Source organism: Camellia sinensis, chromosome 8 (genome assembly GCF_055761805.1).
Source record: "Camellia sinensis isolate YWXY chromosome 8, ASM5576180v1, whole genome shotgun sequence".
In the NCBI taxonomy this organism is placed as follows: Eukaryota; Viridiplantae; Streptophyta; class Magnoliopsida; order Ericales; family Theaceae; genus Camellia; species Camellia sinensis.
This window is the reverse complement of record NC_138968.1, coordinates 185,501,936-185,524,373: the sequence shown is the minus strand read 5'-3', so window position 1 is coordinate 185,524,373 and position 22,438 is coordinate 185,501,936. Positions and strand designations below refer to the sequence as shown.

Below are 22,438 nucleotides of genomic sequence, written 5' to 3'. Positions count from 1 at the left end.
TGCTAAGGGCAGAAAACAAGGAGCTGAAGCGGAAGGCCACCGTGATGTTCCGATTTGGAGGGCCGCCATATGCTGCAGTGGAGGAGCAGGGAGTAGTGATCATGCCCAGTGGAGTGGGAAACACGGAGGCAACACCGGCAAGGGCCGCCCAGGACGGAGGCAAAAAGAAGAGACCGGCAGCAGAGTAGAGAAGAAAAATCCCACCTGTGGATGTGGTTATGTGTTTGAATTTTTATTTTTTTTTTGTTTGTGTTGTTGTTTAAAATTGTGATCGTGGTTGATCCCTGAGATGAATAAAATATGATTTGTTGTGCAAATGTGTAAATTGTTTGGGGTTTTGTGAAAGAGATGAAAAGCGATTTGGAAAAAATAAATAAAAATAAGAGATTATGAAATCAAATGGATGAGAGAGAGGGGACAAGTTCATAGTGTGGATCATGGGTTCTGAATGTGGTCCTAAAAAGAAAAGTATCTTAAAATTAAAGAAAAGTGTTTGGTCAGAGTGGTGGAATATAAAAAAAACATGATAATTATGTATAAATAAAAGAAAGGTGAAGACAATCTTAGTGGGTGTGATTAAATAAAGAAAAGAAGAATAGGTTTTGTCCTTGAGTAGAGAGAGAGAGAGAGAGAGAGAGAGCCAGTGCATGTGTGTTTGAGTGGGCTGCCGTGTGTGCATGTGTATGCATGTGCCGTGTTGGGTTTCCTTTTTTTTTTAAAGAGATATATATATATAAAATAAAGGAAGTGGGGAACAAGGGAATTTTGGGCGGTGGATGCAAAGGGAGGAGAGAGAGTGGGGTGATTAAAAAAAAAAAACAGAATGGTGGGTTGGAAAGTGGAAAAGATGAGAGAGAGAAGGCATGTGGCTGGTTGTCCATTGTGGAGGACAAACATCAGAGAGAGAGAGAGTGTTTGGTGAAAATCAAACCCACATTTCCCTGGAGGAGGGGGATAGATGATGATGATTTTGTTTGATCTGTTGGCCTTGGAGCTGCCAGTTTGAGCTCCAAATCAGGAGATGAATTTGCAGAATTAATGGGCTTTGTTTGAATTGGTGCAGCAGCTGATGATTTCAGCTGTGAATTGGGTGATCCAAACAGCCACCCAGGTGATGATTGAGAGCAGTCCGGTAAGATGATGTTGAGCTTCATGGTATGAGCTTTTCATGCTAAGACACTGAGCAAGAATAGCATCACTTGGTTTGGAATCAGAGTTGTTACTACTTGAAACCATGTCGAAGAGGCTTGAACGCCGCTTCTTCTTGTTGAGGCTTGCCTGCCGGAGAAAATACTTTTGAGCATGACTGGCAACTTTTGCGAATGTTCTGCAACTGGTTCGATCCGACATTAGTTCGATCCGACTCGGATGGTGGTGCGGTTCAGCCTAGCGAGGCCGAGCCATCTCTTGCAAACGAGAGAGCAGGCGTCGTGGCTGGGCTTGGAGTCCAGCTTGTGGAAGACCTCGAGGATCAACTCGTCCGGTAGGACTGGATTTATCCGATCACGACCTCTCATTTTCATACATAGATAGATAGATAGTGATATGTATATGTATATGTATATGGATGAGAATGATGATATACAGAGCGTGGGGGTGAGGATTGAGGGAGATGAGGGAAGTTCTCGGAGAATAAATTAAAAGGAAGAGAGAGATCAGTGCATGTGTGTGTATGCTGAGAGGGATAGAGAGGGTTGAATTGGGTGAGATCCGGCGGGCGGTCAAGGCAAGGTCGCCGCCCGCCCGCCGGAAGGCGAAGAACACCAAGATCTTTAACCTTGCTCTGATACCATGTAAAACAAATTGATGTATATTATTGATTGATGTATTACAAGATTGTTGTATATATTTTGTATATTACAAGCTATTATATAGGAGAGGATTTGGGAGTAGGTGAGGTAGGTGAGTGGTGGTAGTGGATGGTAGTGGAGGTGGTGGGTGGTAGTGGAGATGGTAGGTGGAGTTGGTGGTGGGGTAATTTACATAATTTACATTAACAACCTTTACCACATTATTGTGGATGCATTTATGGGTGCAAAATGTGAGTCTCTAAGATTGTAAAAAAAAAATTAACTTATATTTCATATACATATGTCTCACTTTTATTATATTTTTTCTTCAAATTAATAATCTAAATACAACCTTAGAACAATTTTTTATTTTTATTTATTTTTATTATTTTATAAAAAAAATTTGAACGCCTTTTTAACATGTTAGCCGTAACAACTTTTGTAGGACCAAAAATGGCTATTTTCTAATTTTGGAACATAAATTTCACATGCTCATTTTGATTCTTCGTTAATTTGTCGCCTCCAAATACCTCGGATTTTACTATAAATAGCAAAGCACTAAAGTTCTTTAGTACATATCAGCCACAGCCACACTAAAAAGACTAGTGTTGTTCATTTGGGGAGATCATTTCCTCGCTTACGCTTCTGATGCATGGTAATTAAAATTGGTTTTGCTAGGCATTTTTAATGTCTGTTCTGTTGAATTAGAGTGAACTACATGGGTTTTGTAAGAGCAATGGACCATGTTTATATATTACTACTATGTACATATTTTCAATGGTATCCTTGCCATGTGTTTATATATGAGTCCAGTTTCTTTCAAGTTAGGAGAAAATGTTGGACACACCTGCTTGTATCTAGGAAGCCTATCACATGACTCACTTCGATGATTTGATTTGTTCATTTTTTACGTTCTTCTATATAGATAAGTCATAAAAAAATGAAACTAATTTAATAATTATAGCTATACAATTTCATCATTTGTGTTTTAAATAAATAGATGATAAATATGTTTTTAAAAATAGACCATGGATTATTATTATTATTTTAAAAACGAAGATGATTAAATCATGTAGCTAAAATTATTAGGTCAGTCTAATTTTTTAATGAATGATCACACATAAAATTATGTGCCAAACAAAACACAAAAATTGAAGTGTATGCTTATGCCGGAAGTAGATGTGAAAATGGAGCAACAATTTCAAAAAAGCTGAAAGAAGAAGTGAGAAAGATGCTACTGGCAGCTGATGGTCGGCTTTCACAGAACTGTACTTCATCGATGCACTCCAACGCCTAGGTGTGGCTTACCATTTCGAAAGTGCGATTGAAGCTACTTCACAACGTGTTTATGATCATTATGATGATAAAGCCAGCAACGATCTTTATATTGTTGCTCTATCCTTTCGATTACTTAGACAACATGGGTATCCCATCTCTTGTGGTAGGTCTCTCATTTGCCATGCATTTGATTTTTTTTGGTTATCTAAGCAAGATTATAACAATCAAACACAACCACGGATGAATTTTTTTGAAAACTAATGTATCATGTGTCTGTCGGGATGTATTAAGCAGATGTGTTAAACAAATTCAAGGACGACAATGGCAAAATTCATGAATCCTTAATTGGTGATGTGCGAGGAATGTCAAGCTTATTCTACACAACTTAGGGTGCACGGAGAAGATGTACTAGATGAAGCACTGGCTTTTACCACCACTCACCTTGAGTCTGCGGTACCCAACTTGAGCAATCATCTTCAAGAACAAGTAATTCATGCTCTGAATCAGCCCATCCACCATAGTTTGACAAGGTTAGAGTCGAGATGTTACATCTTTGTCTATGAACAAGATGATTCGCATAATGAAGTTCTCCTGAATTTTGCAAAATTATATTTCAACTTATTGCAAAAAAAAAGCACCAATGGGAGCTAAGGAAAATCACAAGGTGACTTCTTTAATCAATCATAAATGCTATGTATCCACAAAATATATATTTTTTGAAAATTCTCATAATTTAAATGTCTAGTATAAATTTAAATTGGATATTTGTATTATCAGCACATTTCAAATTCTGAACATTTTGTATTTTAAAATATTTTTCTAGATAAGTAATATTGTTGTTAGGCTTTCCAGTCAAACTAAAGTCGTTTAAAAATTAACGATATAGATCTTATTTCATGGTACAGATTTCAGGTGGTGGACAGATTTGGACACACTACTACAAAAATAGTTAAAGATCACACTTTGACAAGAAAAAAGATCTCACTTTTATTGGAAGTGTGATAAAAAAATTAGATTGATATTTTAATCACACTTAATTTGATTGAGTGTGATAATATTTATTTTTTATGTCACTTTTCAATTAAGTGTGATTATATATATATTTTTTAATCACACCTTCTAATTAAAAGTGTGATTATATATACATTACTACTTTTTAATCACACTTTTTAAACAAGTGTGATTATATATATATTTTTTAATCACACATTCTAATTAAAGTGTGATTGTTTATATATTTTTTAGTCACACCTTTTAATTAAAGTGTGATTATATATACACTACTACTTTTTAATCACACTTTTTAAACAAGTGTGATTATATATATATTTTTTAATCACACATTCTAATTAAAGTGTGATTATTTATATATTTTTTAATCACACCTTTTTAATTAAAGTGTGATTGTATATACACTACTACTTTTTAATCACACTTTTTAAGTAAGTGTGATTATATATATATATTTTAATCACACATTCTAATTAAAGTGTGATTTTTTATATATTTTTTAACCACACCTTTTAATTAAAGTGTGATTATATATACACTACTACTTTTTAATCACACTTTTTAAACAAGTATGATTATTTATATATTTTTTAATCACACCTTTTTAATTAAAGTGTGATTGTATATACACTACTACTTTTTAATCACACTTTTTAAGTAAGTGTGATTATATATATATTTTTTAATCACACATTCTAATTAAAGTGTGATTATTTATATATTTTTTAATCACATCTTTTTAATTAAAGTGTGATTTCATATACACTTCTACTTTTTAATCACACTTTTTAAGTAACACTACAAGAAAAGTGGGCTTATGAGACGGAACTTTTTGTGACGGCACATTTGTCGTCGCAAAAAGTCATTTTTTGTGACGGCACAACTTGCCGTCGCAAAAAATGTGACCTTTTGAGACGGCACAATTTGTCGTCGCAAAAAATGTGACCTTTTGAGACGGCACAACTTGCTGTCGCAAAAAAATGTGCCTTTTTGAGACAGCATAGGTTGTCGTCGTAAAAAAAATATGAATTTTTGAGACGGCACAATTGCCGTCGCAAAAAATTTGACCTTTTGAGACGGCATAATTTCCCGTCGTAAAAAAAATGACTTTTTGATACGACACAACTTGTCGTCTTGCAAAAAAAAAATGTGACTTTTTGAGACGGTACAACTTGCCGTCCCGAAAAATGTGCCTTTTTGAGACGGCACAACTTGCCGTCGCAAAAAAATGTGACTTTTTGAGTCTGCATATATATAGTTACAAAATGGTTTAAATAAATGCAATCACCTTGCTTGTTTCCATTTTTCAAAAAACACTTTTCTGAAAATTTTAGCCTACGTTTGGTTGTGTTTTGTAAATGTAATTTGAGAGTATGAGTTGTATTTTGAGTTTGTATGTTGTTGAATTATGATTTGAGTGTAAAAAATTTGTTTGGTAAAGAGTTTTGAAAAGAGTTTTAATTTGAGTGGGGAATTGTTGATGTGACATTTGATATGTGATATAGAAATTTACAACTCATAACTAAACATACAACTCAAAATTATTTTAAAGCACATAAAAAATTTTAAAAATTTTAGAAAATATTTTTTTCGATTATATAAATCAATTGCAAAAAAAAAAAAATTACTGTTCCGGACAGCCGGCCGGACGACCGGCCGGACGTCCCGCCAAGCAAGATTTTCCCCAACAAAAGGAAAAACGTGTCTGTCAAAAACAGAACAACGCAGGTGTTCTATGTAGAGTTCTCAAAACATCATTTGAGAATCACAACCAAACACCATGCTTGAATTAAGGTGTGGAATTGTGATTTGAAATCACAACCAAATACATTTTCTTATTTTCCGTATTTTTTTTGTTTTTACTAATTTTTTTTTTAATATTTTAAACATTTTTTTACTTTTTAGACACACTTAACATAAATACACTTAAAAAGTAAAAAATTTGTAAAAAAAAACTTTTAAAAATTCACTAAATGCCAAAAATACAAAAAAAAAAAAAAAATTTAGTACATTTTTTGTATTTTTATGCATTTATTAAAATTTTAAAATATTTTTTCACAAATTTTTTACTTTTTAGATACATCTAAGTAAGGTGCATCTAAAAAAGTAAAAAAAATGTTTAAATTTAAAAAATATTCACTAAAAACAAAAAAATACGAAAACCAAAAAAGTCAGTTTTCAAAAAACTTAATTCAGAAAACTCAAACCAAACACACTGAATGGTATTTTTCTATCATAAAAAAAAAAGAAAAAAAAAGGACGCCGTCTTACTCTTTTGATATAACATTTCTCTTTTCATCAATTTTTTCATTTTCCTGTCTCTCTGTCTCTATCTCTGTCTCTCTTCTCTTTCTCTCTCTCACTCATCACTCTTCTCTGTCTGTCTATCTGTCTGTCTCTCTCTCTTTCTCTCTGTGTCTCTGTCTCTCTTCTCTTTCTCTCTCTCACGCATCACTCTTCTCTGTCTGTCTGTCTGTCTGTCTCTTTTGCTTTATGTCTCTGTCTCTCTATCTCTCTGTCTCTCTCTCACTCATCACTCTTCTCTGTCTGTCTGCCTCTATTTCTCTCTGTGTCTCTCGCTCAACTCTCTTCTCTTTCTGTCTCTCTCTCGTTTATCTCTTTTCGCTATTTTTTTTCTCTCTCTCTATCTCTTTCTCTCTCTCTCTCTCTCCCTCTCTCTTTGTCTATCTCTCGAACATCTTTTGTTTCTCTCTTTTTTTTTGTCTCTCTCTCTCTATCTCTCTGTCTCTCTCGTTCATCTCTCTTCTCTCTCTCTCTTTTTCTATGTCTCTCTCTCGTTAATCTCTTTTCGCTTTCTTTCTCCCTTTTTTTGTTTATCTCTTGCTCATCTCTTGTTTCGCTCTGTTTTTCTGTCCCACTCTTTCTCTATCTTTTTCTCTCTTTGTCTATCTTTATCTCTTTCTCTCGCTGTCTTTGTCTCTGTCTATCACTCATCACTCTTCTCTTTCTATGTCTACCTGTCTGTTTGTCTGTCTATCTCTCTCTCTCTCACTGTGTTCGCCTTACTCACTCTCTCCCTCATCTCTTCTCTATTTATTGAGCTCCCTCTCGATTTATCGATCCAACCATGTTGGGAACCCTCAGTGGGCGGTGACCCTCAGCACCCCTACTTCCACGTGGGGGGCTGTGAGAGCAAGAGTGAAAATAAATAAATAAATAAATTTTTTTGAACCAATCGAAAAACAGTAAGGGTGGTGGGGGTCAATCCCACTAGGAATCTAGGGCATTTTCCTTATCGATCCACTACAAGAAAATGCACTTTTAGCAACCACTTTGTCTCTTTCTCGCTCATCACTTTGTCTCTGTCTCTCTATCTCTCTTCTCTATCTATGTCTCACTCATCTCTCCCTCTCACCACCCATCTCCTCTACCACATTTACCACTACTGCAAATGTCATTTCACTACCACCACTACTACCACTATTGCCACTCCACCTCTACGATTACCATTACTACCATCATCACTACCACTCCACTACCACCACTACCACTACTACCACTACTACTATCATTATCTCTCCTCCACCACTGCCACTCCATCTCCTCTGACTGTCTCTCCCTTTCTCTATGTGTCTTTGTCTTTCTTCTCTCTCTTTCTCACTCATCACTCTTCTCTGTCTGTCCGTCTCTCTCATTCTCTTTGTGTCTCTGTCTCTCTTCTCTTTCTCTCTCTCACTCATCACTTTTCTTTGTTTGTCTGTCTCTCTATTTTTCTCTATGTCTCTCGTCCATCTCTCTTCTCTCTATCTCTTTCATCTATCTTCTCTCTCTGTCTCTTTTCTCTCTTTTTTTTTCTCTCTCGCTCTCTCGGTCATCTCTTTTTGTCTCTCTCTCGTTTGTCTCTTTTCGCTCTTTCGGTCTCTCTCTCGTTTATCTCTTTTCGCTCTCTCTCTCTCTATATATATGTATTTTCACCTATTTTTTATCTTCCTTTCTTTCTTTTCTTTCTCTCTCTCACTCATCACTCTTCTCTCCCCTGTCTGTCTATTTGTCTCTCTCTCTCTCTCCCCCACTGTGTTCGCGTTGCTCACTATTTCCCTTCCGTATTCTATATTTACTGAACTCCCTATCGATTTATCGATCCACTACAAGAAAATACACTTTTAGCACCACTTTGTCTCTCTCTCGCTCACCACTCTGTCTCTGTCTCTCCTCTATCTGTCTCCCACTTATCTCTCTCTCTCTCACCATCCATCTCCTCTACCACCTTCATTACTACTGCAAATGCCATTTCATTACCACCACTACTACCACGGTCGCCACTTCACCACTACGACTACCATTACAATATTTTTTATTAAAATATTACCCCTACTTCTACCAAATAAAAAATAATAATAAATTTTTTTTCATTAAAATAAAAATGAAACAAATAAATTTTCAAGTTTAGTAACTAAAATAAAACAATTTTTTTTAAAAAAATTTATTTTAACAAAAAATAAAATTTTTTGGCGACGGCAATCCCTGTCGCAAAAAATAAATAAATTAAACAGCGTTATTTTATTATTTAAATTTAATTTTTTTTTTTTTTTTATTTTTTCTTCCCCCTCCCCCTCTTTTTCCATTCCCCTCCCCCCCTTTTTTTTTACCATTCCCGCTCTGTTCCCCGCCGCGCGCCCTAAACCAAAAAACCCTAATCTCTTCTTATCCCTCCCTCTCTATCAATCGATCGAGCGGCGGCAGACGACGGAGAGCGGAGAGAGAGAGAGAGGCGGAGAGATGGTATGCGGCAACACATTTGCGAAGACCATATGCTCAATCTGCTACAAAGATCTCATACCCATCGTCGAAGACCTTCAATCCATCTCCATTTGCGGTTACGTCTTCCACGAGCTCTGGTCAGTCATCACTCATTCATATTTCATATATATATATATATACACACACTTATTCACATTAATCGATTGAAAATTCTGTTATTTACCTTTGTAAAAACCCTAGCATTCAACAATGGTTCGAGTACTGTTCAAATGGGAAGAAGAGAAATTGTCCTGTATGCAAGTAGACCTGTTCGGAGGCCAAACAGACCTGTTCGAAGAATTGAATCTGTCTGCTGACTTGTTGAAGGGTTTATATGTGGAGATGAAGTTTGAGAGGCCAAGTAAGATCCAGACGATCAGTTTGCCTATGATTCTGAACCCTCCTTACAAGCACTTGATCGCTCAGGCACACAATGGTTCTGGCAAGACTACTTGTTTCGTGCTTGGCATGTTGAGCCGTGTTGATCCCAAACTCACTGCTCCTCAGGCGCTCTGTATCTGCCCTACCCGAGAATTGGTGATCCAGGTTCGTTAACATATGCAAATCTGTACATAATTTCTATTTGTTGATGTTTACAAGTATCTGAATGTTTGAACTTTGTTTAATATATATATATTTTTGGCATGCGAATTTGGTTTTAATTAATGGTACTCTTTGGGTTGGGATTTCAGAGTTTTAATCATATTTACTTATTCCTTTATGTATATTTTGTTCTCTTTTGATACTTGAAGTGTCTTTGTGAATTCAGGGTTCCCCTCAACCTTTGGATAGGGAAAGGGATCATGGATTATTCTCTTCTCTCTCTCTCTCTCTCACTTTATTTATTTATTTTTATTTTTGATCTTCAATGCTTGAATCTGATGCTCTAGATCGACGACCCTCTGTGATCTCCAAATTCGCTCTTAATCTCCCAATTCGACTCCCTCAAGTAAAAGATCTCTACTTTGTTTCATGGTTTATATATGTGTTTGTGTAATTTACTCCATTAATTTTTTCTTTTCACCTTCATTTTTGTTCTACATCTCTTCTTTATCTTTTATTACATTCACTAAACTTGATTGAATTCATTGTTATTGTTTGTGTATACACACACACATATATATATATATATTTGTCAATTTGTGGTGATTTGTGATTTTATGTTTTTGATTTAGGGGTTTCATCATTTCATTATAAAAAAATTGCAATTAATTCCTGTGAAATTTTTGTCCCAATATCTGTGGAACTAGTTTTTTTTTTTCCTCTTGCCCTTTTGATTCAGGGGTTTCATGATTTTGTTTTCATTATAAATAAATTTTGATTAATTTCTTTTTGGAAGATTTACGATGTTTTATTCTTTGCTTATTTCATGAGAGAAAATTATTAGAGCGTAGTTATTAGTAACTTTTCATTGGATTAATTAACTTTATTGAAGGAGAAAGTGATGATATTTGTTCCCATATCTTTTATGGTTGATGAAGTTGTTATCATGTTTAATGATCTTTTTGTTTGCTTTTGTACTTGGTTTGCTTAAGAAACACATTGCTTTCCATATTGCATGAGCAAGAAGGTGCACTTTGTTTATTCGATTCCTCTATTTTTCTATTTTCAGGTATGGTCCTCTCTCTCACTCAATTTCTCTATTTTTCTATCTTTGTTTTCCCTAATTTTTAGAATTAATATTTTCCCTAATTTTTTGAAACTAATGAGACACGCAGTGTCCCATATGTGATTTCTTCGGACTATATTTTGTATTCAAAGGTTATGTTCATCTTAGTTTCCATGTGTTTGCCATGTTATTGGTTCTTTATGGGCATCTTGTATTTTGCATAAATTTTCAGTTTGAATATTGTAATTGAGAGCAATTAGACAGTTTAAGTAGTGGTAATTTAGAAGTGCCCATCTTTGTTACTTATCAGGAGGACTACCATAGTAGAAGAGGCATTTTCTGCTATTTTTTTTGTGAATTGAATGGGTGACCAAAGAATTTATGATAGCATGGTTGTGTCTATTGAGAAATACATTTGAAATAGCATTCCAAATGAGGTTGTTGTGTATCATTTTCAACATAAAAAAGTTGTGGAATCCATTTGTAAATCAAATTTGCAAGAAATATTTGATTTTTCATTTTCAACTTGTTTTAATGATCAATTAGGATACAATTTCATGTGTGATTTTAGGTAAGTTTGGGTAAGGCATATCAAGTTTCCTATGGAAAAAAGAGTAGTAGAATAAGTCTGATTGACCTCATAAAGGGACTGGCCATAGCCAAAAATGAAATCAACAGAGTCTTGGATGAAGCAATTATTGAAATAGTGAAGGCCCTTGTGATCATAAAGGGTGTCTTGATCACCATAAAAACTGCAGTTATAAAATGCAGCCTTAGTCCCTGATGTCCTTAGCACCACTGCTTACCCTCTTGCTAATCCATCCTCATGCGCTGCTGTGTTCTGCATTACCTCCCACCCACATAATTTAACAGAAAAGCCAAACACCAAGAATTTATGCTCAGAATTTTATTCCCAAAATTATTAATGTACGGTTCAAATTTAACTTTTGTATGTTGAAGCAATGAATCCGAACCATACATTGAAATTTTTTAGTAAAAATTTTGTGTACGTAGTATTGTAGAGAATTTAATGATGTAGAGACTCGAAAAAAAAAGGAAAAAAAAAGATGGTCCATAAGCCTAATTTGTTGTGTTGTGGGGACTTTGCAGTTGTTGTGAGTTGGCTTGGATTAAAGCCATGAAGGTTCTGAATTTCTTTTCTGAAAACCCGTGATCTCATGAATGTGTAGTTCTTATGGACTCCATAAGGGATGCCAATTTTGATTGTTTTGGTCTTTTGGAGTGATTCAAGTAGTAGGGGAATGTCTTTTTGTCTCTTCTTATTCTATCATATACAACAGTCTCTTCTTGTAAGCCATAATAAATTGTTGTTGGATATGCAACAAAATATGGTCAAGGCAACATCTAGTTACAGTAATGTTATACTTAACACAAACAAAATCTAATTATCTTATTATTAATTGAATTATTAGGACTATGTGGCATTGGTGACTATCAAGTCATTTGGCCAAGGAAGCTTGCAGTCTAATTTTTAAACTCTCGCATCTAATTCCCTTTTTTCTTGAATTGTTTAGGATTTCAAACCACTTACATAGTTTCTCACATAAAATCCTGACTATTTATTGTAGTCTAATCCAACAAAGCCTTATTATTTATATGTATATATTCTTTTTCTGGGTGCTGTTGGTATGTTTGTCCCCTTCCCTCTTATAAGCACTTCTAGAGACAGAGGGAAAGAGAGCAAGAGAGGTACTAATGTGCTGGAATTTCCCTTTGGATGGCATGTGGCAACATCATGATAGGACATAGTCAAGATGGGTAGTGTCCCTTGGTCATATGGACAATCAATATTCAAAATGGTAAAAGAACTGTGCCAGGGAGTCTATGGCTTTCAACTGAAGTTCTCAAATCTGGACCATCCTTTCTTCCTCTGGCTAAGGTGTCACCTATTGGATTAATTGCATGGAAGATGTCATTTATGTACCCATAAGATCACAGCCATGATCACTACTCATAACATGAATCAAGTGCTTATAATTTATAGCTATGTACGAATTTAGGTAATTTATGAGATTGGGTAATTTTAGTTTTCCTCTGCATTAGTTGATCAATAGAAATTCAGTGATTAACATCAAGAGAATGGCCATGTTTACGATGTAGAATGTATGGCAAAAAATTGGACACGATGACATTGTTTTATTTTTTGTCAGTGAAGTATGCTATTTTTTGAAAAAACATCAAAGTATTTTATTTGTTTTTTTTTTTTTTTTTTGTAGCAATGTTATATGTTATTAATTTTTCATTATCTTTTTATATTACTATTTATATGAATCATCATATGATATATCTTATTTAGTGATAATTATTAAAAAATCAGAGCATAAATAACTCCAGCTTCCAAATCCTTAAATACCTTCTAGAAGCATAACAACCAAAGTGAACAATTACTGAAAAAGCTCTACCTCAACTAAGCCTTATAGTAAGCCTTAGAGAGGTGATCAAATTTAGAAACCAAGTTCAATGACATGGTAGTAGATATAATGGATTAAAATGACGAACTCACCAAATTCTTTGGTTTTATCTTATCTGGTTTTGGTTTAGCTTTGGTTGGTGATTGGCATTTGTACGAGAAATTAGCTCCAAATTCTCTGATGTTGTTTCTCCCAAAAAACTTGATGTCTAGTGCTTTAGTTTGTTTTTTTACTTCAGAATTCATTTGGAACTAGGACTGTTTAGTGGATGTGTTGAGGAATTGATTTGTGTTGCCTTATCTGTATTGTTTTTTGGATTTGTGTTTGCTTCCTATAGTTTGATTTTGTGAATATTGACTGTTTCAAATGAAAGAAGAGTAAATTACCTATGCACAAGCTTTAATTTGCAATTTTAATTAGTAAAAAATCAACAACTGTGTAGCTTAAACATTTTGTATGTGTTCTCTATATATAAATCCCCCAATACACATTACGTATGAATGCATTACCTCTATTGCGCTTACATTTAACATCAACAAGATGCTATTGGTGAAGAGAAGTTAGAAACAAAGATATATATAGTTGTGCTTTTGACTTTTTGTTGTCCGTTGTTTTAGGAAGTGAATTGCTTAATAAGCAGTTTTTTTTTTTTTTTTAATAAAAGCATCTGGGACTTTCTGGGTTCACATTCATCCTCATTATGTGTTTTTGTTGTTGTACTTTTTTAAGATGGTGGCTGGGAGAATCGGTGGGTTAAATCTGACTGGAAGAAAGATGAAAACTTGGCTGGGAAGTGGAACTTTACTTCTGGTAAATGGAATGGAGATGCTGAGGATAAAGGTACCTTTTTACTCTTTCTTATTCTTGTATGTCTATGACAGTATACAATTTCTTATTCTAGTATGTCTAAGAGATAATGATTTTTGCAGTTCACCCATTTGTTCTGTCTTTTTGTCAAAAATGAGTTCCATGCATTGTTTAGATCATAACTCCATTTACACACAATCTGACTTGTTGCGACTAGCGGCATTTGAAAATAGACTTAATAAGGAACACTTCGACCAAATTTCATGATCTCTGAGTAAGTAGATTAAGAGATGTGCATTCTCAAAGTTGATGGTTCTGGAGCAGGTGTTGTCAACACAGCACTCTAATAATAAATTAAAGCTAATTTTGACCCTCATGCCTTAATCCTTAACCTGGCATGGTGGTACACAGATTACTCAGTGTGTGTGAAACACTTGACTTTTCGTTTTAAATTTTAAATGTAAATTATAATAGGCATGTCTGATCAACACGTAATTGTTAATTAAAGGTGTCTGTTAACGCCAAGGGTTTGGCCTGATGGATGAGACCTGGACTTGGTAAACTCTGATAGAAAGTGAACCTATTAGTAAACTTTGATTGAGTGGGAGCAAATATTGTTTTAAAGAAAGTGATTTATTGCGCTTCAAAGCCTTCTGTTAACAGATTTTCTTTTAAACGTTTGGTTGAACTGATGCTTTCACTTTCCAGCCAACCCCTGTATTGTTGGGATCAAACCCAAGTACATTTTGTTTTTGGATCCTGCAACATATTTATGCCTTGTTTAACAGATCATTTTACTATGGCTGACTATTGTACACTGCAAGGTTACATCTCCCATGATTAATTCTTTCCGAAATTATATATTGGTGTAGTGAGCTAATTTTGAATTTTATTTTAATGTGAATTGCAGAAGCAACACCTAAGACAATTATGAGAACAATGGGGGTAAAAGGTCTTGCCCTTTATCACTTGAAATCACATCTTTTGTTGTTTCCAATTTTTTTGTATGCATATAATTTGATATTGTTCTCTAGTTTTGTTTGTTTGACATGCTCAATTGTCAAACCTCTTTCCCATGACCCTACCTATTCACAAGCACAAAGGAAAATATGAGAAAAAGAAAAGACTCCTTGAGATTTCGTGCTGGAAGGGGTTGAACATTTGAATACCAATTTGAACCATTCTTTTTCAGTTTCATTCTGTTGATTTGTAACTAGCTTTGCTCATTTGCTGACTCTATAGATAACAATCTTTAATGTATTCACAGGCATAGTATTTGGTGTCTCATTTTTGCAGAAATGTCGTTTGGGGAAGCAATCTTGCAAGGAGTTACCTGACAGCTCTAAAGATGGTATCAACCTTGTTCTCACTATAATGCTTAGTAGTTTGTACATTGCGTTAATGATAAACCATATGAAATTTAGCCCATCTACTACATTTGTATGTTGAATTTAAGGTGATCTTCAAATCAAGCTAATAAAAATAAGTTAGAACTACTTGTAAATTTAAATGCACACAAATGTGACAGCACAGAAATCCACCCAAAATCCACACAAATGTGATTAGTCGGACTTTATCTTTTGTAAGGCTAGAACAATCTCTACAAATAATTAGTTTATTCATATGTTTCTAGTGGTGTCTGAATTAATTTGTGTTTTTATTTTTCAGGTTAGAAATTTCTTGGAGAGATGCAAAATATGGTCAAAGAATTCAAGGACTTAATTTTTCAAGTTTTTTTTTCATTTTTATTTTTTAATATATGTAAGCACAGTTTAAATTTTTTTATTTAATTCCTTTGTATATACTTTTGAACATATTTAACTTTCATTTATGAAATATATGATGTTATTTCATTGAATATGTGGTTATGATTTAAAGTATAGTATATAGTGTGTATTATATTCTTGAAATGCGCGTACAAAAATAATATTGATTATTCTTCAAATATGTCGAATCTTTTTAGTAATTAATCACACTTAAAAGATGTGATCTAAATGTTATTAATCACACTTAAAAGATGTGATCTAAAGTTTATTATCACAGGTTTTATTAGTTTTTAATCACACTTAAAAGATGTGATCTAAATATTATTAATCACACTTAAAAGATGTGATCTAAATGTTATTAATCACACTTAAAAGGTGTGATCTAAAGTTTATTATCACATGTTTTATTAGTTTTTAATCACACTTAAAAAATGTGATCTAAATGTTTTTAATCACACTTAAAATGTGTGATCTAAATGTTATTAATCACACTTTAAATGTGTGATCTAAAGTTTATTATCACAGGTTTTATTAGTTTTTAATCACACTTAAAAGGTGTGATCTAAAGTTTATTATCACAGGTTTTATTAGTTTTTAATCACACTTAAAAGGTGTGATCTAAATATTATTAATCACACTTAAAAGGTGTGATCTAAATGTTTTTAATCATACTTAAAAAGTGTGATTAAAAATGACCCTTTTTAATCACACTCCCAAAGATCACACTTTAATAAAACTTAAAAGGTGTGATTAAATAACAAACATCACACAAAAAAAGTGTGATCTTTATCTATTTTTGTAGTAGTGACATTGCAAATAAACTACCTTTTGCAAGAGACAATCGTGGAGTGCTACTTTTGGATGTTAGATGAGCCCCAATATTTCCTTGCTAGAAAGATACTATTCAGAGTGACTGCCCTCACTTCCATTATTGATGACATCTATGATGTCTATGGTACCTTGGAAGAACATGTGCTCTTCACTGATGCAGTTGAGAGGTTTGATTCATTCTCTTCATGACCGTTGGATTTCATTGATCGATCTAATAGAAGAATCAAAATCTCTTCAATTGTTCATAATCTACTTGAATTTCAGGTGGGAAATTAGTGCCTTAGATCAACTACCAGAGTACATGAACCTATGTTATCAAGCACTTCTAGATATTTAGAACATGATGGATAAAGAGATGGCCAAGCAAGGAAGATCATATTGTGTCGACTATGCAAAATCTATGGTAAGCATTATACTAATTCATCAATTACAATTTGTGATTAGCAATAAGATTATATATATAAATAAATTTGATCAAAATGAAATAGCACTAACCCATTTTTTTGAAATCCCAGACGAAAATTTTGGTCAGATCATACTTCAAAGAAGGTGAATGGTTTCACCAAGGTTATGTTCCGAATATGGAAGAGTATATGCATCTTGCTCTATTAACTTGTGGTTACTGTTGTGCTATCACCCCATGTGGGGTGATCTTCTTTCTCTTCTGCTCGTGTGAAACCAAACTAGAGCTTGGATGAAGAAATTAGGAATGACGGCACCGAATTCAGCGGAATGCGACACATACAGGAGCATTGAATTTGACACTGCAAATCAAAAGTGACCTGCGGAAGAGAGACGACCAGCTTCTTTTCTCCTTAGTGTATAAATAAAGGAAGAGAGAGCAAAGTGAGAGTAAGCAACCAAGGAAAATGTAGATAGAGTGAGACAAAGAGTCCCTCTATGTGACAGAGGGGAGCTCAGTGGGAGTTGAGTGAGAAAGTCTCCTCCTCCATTGTATAAATCTTTTTGTAATCTCCATTTATAGTGAATCTCCAGTTACTCTCTCGTGGACGTAACCATTGAGGTCGAACCACGTTAAATATTGTTTCCTTGGGTGTGTGTATTGTTTTTCTGTTTGGTATGATTTCTGGAAGGTCTTGGGTAGGATCCTGGATCCCCAACAATTAGTGTTTTTCCTGAATGGTCCAAAAATCAAGTTGTTCCAAATCAAGTTTTGAGCCTACCAGGAGGAAGGCCTCGACGAAAGGAATCCATACCCAAAAAAATGAGCCCAAACAGAGACTGGGATAGACCTCACGCGCCCTCTAAAAATGGTGAGTGAGAACCACTCTCGAACACATGCCACACGCGCAAGGAGAGGTTGAAGAAGACCACTGTTCACCGAAGTTGCAATGTTTAAATACTAGTTGAGGAAAATATAACACAAGGTGTGGCACTAGTAGAGTGGATAAGGCTCTGTGGTACTACATGGTCAGGGGTTCAAAACTCTTAAGATGTATTCTTAAAAATTAATTATTTTTTAATAGAGGATGATGCAACACTGATGGAGTGGATGACGTCATCAACGAAGCAGGTAGGCGGGTCCTACTTGACCCAGATACGACCCAGGAAAGTTGTCTAGGAAGCCCCAGATTTCCATGACGTAAAAATGAGACGAAACAAAGTTATGATGAAGAAGATAGAAGGGCTTGAAGTGGTGGTTTGCTGGTAGAAAAGAGTGGGTCTGTATTTTTCTTTTGAAATTTGGAGCCAAAATGTATTTTTTTTTAACTTTTTCCGTTTCAAATTTGACGACAAGGGCAAAATTGATAGTAACTTAAATAGTATAAGGATACGCGTGAAAATAAGAGTAGTCTGGGGGGTAATTGAAAATCGTGACAAAATATAAGAATAAAAATGAAATAATCTCATTTTTTTGTGTAACAAAAACCAATTTTTACTAACTTATTTCGTAATGCAATGTCTACACTTGTGGTTTATATAAATGTTTCACAACCAAATACCATTTATTTATTTATTTATTTATTTATTTTTATTTTTTTCATACAGTAAGGTTCATTTTTTGTCCTAATCCTTAGTATTTTTCGAAAAACTTGTAATAATTTCATTTTACTTTTCATACAGCAAGGGTGTGGGTTATTTCATTTGGTTATTGAAAACACAAAATTGAAGGTATTTTTTGGATTTTGAGTTGTATTTTTCATTTAGCTGTCAAAAAAATGTTTGCCAAATAAACAACTTTTTCTCTTGTTTTACCAAAAAAATTTGGTATATGCAATAATTATTGCTTTCGTTATATTTTTTTGCTTGTTAAATAAAGACAAATTCAAAAAATGTAACACCCCGAAATAATTACAATAATCCATCCACAATATCCAATATATGACAACAACAATAATAGAGTTATTTCCCATTAAATCCAATATGATATATAAAAGAAAAACATATGCATCATACATTCATAAAGCCTTGCTTTGAATCTATAGCATATGTTGTATGTTAAAAGAGAGAAAGGGAGATAAACAAATAGGAATGCCCTGAGGGTTTACATATTTCCAAGATGAGGCTTGGTTACAGTAAAAGTGGACTTTAGGTCCAATACAGTTAAAGCCCTTGGCTATACAAAACAAACACAACGAAAGAAGCTCTTACTCCAGATCCTCTCAAGCTAGTGCCTTGGCGAAGGTATATCATTAGCACATGAAATATTTTTCCAACATAGAGTGAGTCAAAATTCAATAGAGAAAATCTAATACAGTATATGAATTTTAACAAAGATATAAGAGAGAAATGCATATGCAATGTTCATGAAAAAATAATTTACATTTCTTTCTCCAAATCATGCTATGCTCAATTTATACCATGATTCTCAATTCGTATTCTTTACAATAGAAAACAAGGGGGATTCTCCACTGATACAACCTTTCACCGATATTTCATCCATGGGAAATCGTCAAACGACACCCATGTAAACGTAGCCTATACAAGAGCTACTATTGCCATTTTATAGATATTTCATCCGTGGGAACCGGCGGCCATGTATACGCGCGTTTTCCAGGGCTATCACCCTGGACACACAGACCGACTTAATTTGGTGATACACACCTCTACAGCCTAACTTTTTCGTGCCCCTTTTTGGAAGACGAATAACCCTACAGTTTGGACTTTGCCTGTGGTTCTGAATCCGATTTCACAAGTGCAATGAGAAATAGTGAAAACACAAAAAGAGTCCAAATCCAGCAATTCTATTCTGGAAAATCAATATTTTGAATGAAATGCCAAAAATGGACTGTTTTTCCAGATTTCAGAGTCGCCACCTAAATATTTTTTTTTTGGAAAATTTAGGAAATCCTAGACTCGTGCCAAAGGCCACTTATCCGTCATCACCAAAGTGTCTCGGCTCAGGAACTTAAGTATGAGAAGGGAAGGTCATGGATTGAGCACCCTACTCGCCCGATCAAAGATCGGCATCTACTAATCATGATGTGATTTTTATTTACATTATATGTTCTTATTCCAATTATTAGGTTAACTTTACTATGTGATGCATACAAGTATAGACTAATTTTGCAAACATTAGAACACTTGATTCATGTTTGTTTTGAAAAAGTGTTTTCAATATGTACCATTTGAAAAAGTGATCGCATATGAACATTACTCAAATTATTTCAATTCAAGCAAATAGTCTTCATCCACAGGCATTCAAGCAATTTACCAATTAAGTAGTTAGCCTCATGGAAAGCATACTAGACATAACAATAATCACACTCATGCAACGTGCTAAAGCAAATAAAAGCTTATTTCATACTCCAAGCCAAAAGAGAAACTAGTTAGAAAAATGCATGATTCCTATGCAACATGACTAATGTAACACATGCGATATGCAATTACTAGGCTCGGCTACTGATTTGGCATATGGATCAATTTGATAGCTTGCGGTCTAAGCACGTATTCAAAGAAGTATAAGCAATAACAATGCGAGTTAGAATGATGAACCGAACCTTGATGCATGCAATACAAGTGGATGCAAACATGAAGTATGCTAAACCAAACGGGATGTCCCTAAACTAACCATCATAAGCAGCTAAATAAAAGGGAGAAAGATGTGGGATTGGAAGACATACACATTATTACAACATTTTGATCCCTCACGCAGGAGGGCGCGAATCAATATCCGAAAGTCCGAATTAAACGAACTATTACAAAACTGAATGAATGAATAATAATTAACTTAACTAAGAAAATTAACTACTTTAGTACAACAAATGAATCAACTAACTATTCTAGTAAACTAACTAATTACAAAATGAAATTGAATAATTAATTGACTAACTAATTAGTTACAACATTTTACGAAACTAGCTAGCTACAACTAATTAATTACATTAAGATTAATTTATAAGTATGATAATTATAATGTTAATGAAACAATTAATTGCATTCAACAAAGGCGTAAATGAAGATGGATGAAGGTTGTGTAGACACCCCATTTTTTGACCGACCTTAAGAATCAGACGTCATCGTCTGTGCACTCGATGATTGTGCATGTTTGTGCTCGTTTTGAGTTTCCGGAGCCTTCGGCTGAGCGTCTTGTCTCGGGACCTCTTAACTTTCTCCTCTTGGCCTGGTTTTTGGACCATGCCTTGCTGTCTTTGCCTAAAGGGAAACAAAGGCCTATAGGCCACTTTTTGTAGCCGTAGGCTACCTTTCCCTCTCGTAGGCCATTTGTAGTGGCCCGCAGACTAGTTTTCAGGGCTTTCGGCTGAGTGCCTTGTCTTGAGGACTCTTGCCTTTCTTCCTTTTTGGTTTGTTTTTTAACCAAACCTTGTTACCCCTTTGCCTGGAGGGTGAAACAGGGGTGTAGACCAGTTTTCTCCCCTGTAGACCACTTTTCTTCCTTGTGGACCACTTTTGGTGGTCAGTTAGCTAGGGTGGGTGGTTTGTAGATCACCTAAAGTGGTCGGCAGCATGCCACTACTTTCTCCTCTCTTTGTAGACCCATTTTCTCCCTTGCCGACTAGTTTTCTTCCCTGTAGACCACTTGAGGTGGTCATTCGACAAAGGGGGTGGTCGGTCGACCACTTTAACTGGTCGGCGGCCTTTCTGTACTTTCTGCCGATATTTTCCTTGCCAGTTGTGCCAGCTGTTGGGCACAAAAGGCATTATCCATACACGTGTATGGAGGGATGGCACCAAGCCTCTAGCTTGTCTAACAAGCTTGAGGCATGAAATTCGATATAAGGGGAGCTTCCTCTCCCTTGTTCAAGGTTCAGAAATTGGATTAAGGCTAAACATATCCCTCTCTCTCTATAATTCTCTTTCTCTCTCTCTTTATATTTGTACTAGTTTGTGCCGTAAAGTGAGTTTTCTTCACACTTTTGGACTAAAACACCTAGGGAAACACCTTCACTCTTGAGTTGAGGTTCTTGGAGGTTGCATTTGAGTGATTTTGGCTTGGTTTTGCCTCAGAAGTGGACGGTTTTGAAGTTGTTCTTCAAGGGTGAGTAGTTACCCTCTCTAAGCCTTGTTTTGCTTAAGTGTTTGGCCATCCTTGCATGCTCTTTTAGGCCTTACTTTCAACTTCAAAAACTCTTCTTTTTAAGTGTTTGAAATGTTTGTTTGAGGCTTTGTTTGAGTTAGGGGTGGTTTACCCCCTTTGGTGGCTTATTTTCCTTTTCTTTGTTCTATCTCTTAAGGCCTTTCAAACCACCTTGTTTTGGTCTTTTAACCACTGAATTCCAGAGGAATTTTAGTGGTGGAAAGTGGGTTTTGAGACCCAAAAATGGATGGGGGTGGTCCCCCCATTTTGTGTTTTGTTTGCATGTGTTGTTGGCTTAACACTTTGGCATGCTTTTCTAACTTCATAAGGCTCTATCTTAGCATGTTTTAGGCCTTATTCTAACATGATATAACTCTATTTTGGGTTGGTTTATTTGCTTCTTACATGCGTCATGTACTTGTAGTGCAATCCTCTTAGCCTAACATGCTCTATGCTTTGGACCACCATTTTAGCATGTTTTTGGCTCCACTCCAGTAGGCTTTTACTCATATTTTGGCATGCCTTAGCTCTGATTTTTGTCGACAAAGTCACCTCCTACATGGTTTATGCACTTGTAGTGCAAGCTTGTTCACTAGCCTACCTTGTTTGGTGTTTTGGCCTATTGATCTAACATGTGTATGCTTTACTCCAGT

General features: G+C 34.9%; 1 long non-coding RNA gene and 1 pseudogene across 1 annotated transcript; both read left to right on the top strand.

The window, feature by feature from the left end:
- The first annotated feature begins 2,849 nt into the window (after positions 1 to 2,849).
- The window catches only part of LOC114256263 ((-)-germacrene D synthase-like), a 296,423-nt pseudogene continuing 276,834 nt past the window's right edge, over positions 2,850 to 22,438 (top strand).
- On the top strand, positions 13,555 to 15,537 carry LOC145797368 (uncharacterized). The gene is made up of 4 exons (XR_014338831.1): positions 13,555 to 13,721; positions 14,599 to 14,640; positions 14,985 to 15,039; positions 15,357 to 15,537. It is a non-coding gene; the product is annotated as an uncharacterized LOC145797368 (long non-coding RNA).